Genomic DNA, 1,250 nt, shown 5'->3' with positions numbered 1-1,250 from the left:
CGATTCCATAAAGGAAGCCATAATGATTAATATTCATTAATTCGTGCACAACCTAGGTAGCACCAAAACAGATCAAAACTACTCGGACTTGTAGAGTTTTCAATAATGTGCAATCCCTAATGGAATACTTGGAACCCAAACTAAATGGATCCTTGCTCATTTATCTATATATGATAGAAAAAAACAGGAACACCTGAACATGTGGTTACTAACAAGTAACAACTAAAATTTGTGAAAAGGCAGTTATTATTCTGCATCTCTCAAAGTTGCCAAGAAAATATAGTCATGGATGTAAATTTTGGATTCCAGTTGAAAAGAAAACATGAACATACTGCTAGCAGAATCAGTTTCAGGGTCCATTTGAGCTACAATATTTTATTTAGAGGGTAAAAAGTACGAAAATAGCCACCAGATACTCTAGAACATTGATGTAATAATTTTCATATGAAATGGGACAATCAACATATTTCGAGTGTTACTATTAACTGAACTTGTAGCCGTGAGATCTGAAGAAAGATAATTTCAGCCATGTCTAGGCAAACTGTGTTGAAAGAATGAGAGATCCCCTCAATTGTGAGTTCGTTTTACAATATACACCACTAATATTTCAAAAAAAAATCTACACTGCAACATGTCTCTTGTGTTCAGCCTATCCAAAAGTGAAGTCAAGAAAAACAACTCGGTTAAGTTGACTACATGACTTCATAACAAATGAAAATTTGCATGGATGGTATAATATTCAGTGTGAACTTTATATATCCCTTAGAGATGCTAAAACCTGGAGTTCTCCAAGACCAGGTATCATTCTCATCAGCGAGAGCTAGGCTTTCTTGAAGATAATAAAATATTGGCTTGTATGCCCCTCTCAATGGGGAAGATGAAAACTATCGCCTAGTTACTACAGGATCGAAAAGCTTTGCTATTCCAGAAAGGACAGGATATGATGCAACTTTTGCCTGCAATAATTTTTTTGATCCCAAATATCAAGATATTAAAGTAGATTGGACAGAAAGTGCAACACTGGAATATGCAACTCTGAATGAATATAAAACTTGATTAATCTGGTACCAATGCCTAAAATAAGGGCGAGAAGTGCAGATTTTTTTACGGCCATGTCATTCATCAATAAGATTTCAGTGAAGTACAATATGCAAGCAAATCAACAAACCTAAATATGAAAAGCATGTGAAAATCAATATCTGGCCATACAAATATCCGCAAAATTCACAGGAAGAACACGAAAAGAAAAA

The sequence above is a fragment of the Lolium rigidum genome, chromosome 6, assembly GCF_022539505.1.
Source record: "Lolium rigidum isolate FL_2022 chromosome 6, APGP_CSIRO_Lrig_0.1, whole genome shotgun sequence".
Classification (NCBI taxonomy): domain Eukaryota; kingdom Viridiplantae; phylum Streptophyta; class Magnoliopsida; order Poales; family Poaceae; genus Lolium; species Lolium rigidum.
The sequence above is the reverse complement of the archived record's forward strand: the minus strand, read 5'-3'. Positions refer to the sequence as shown.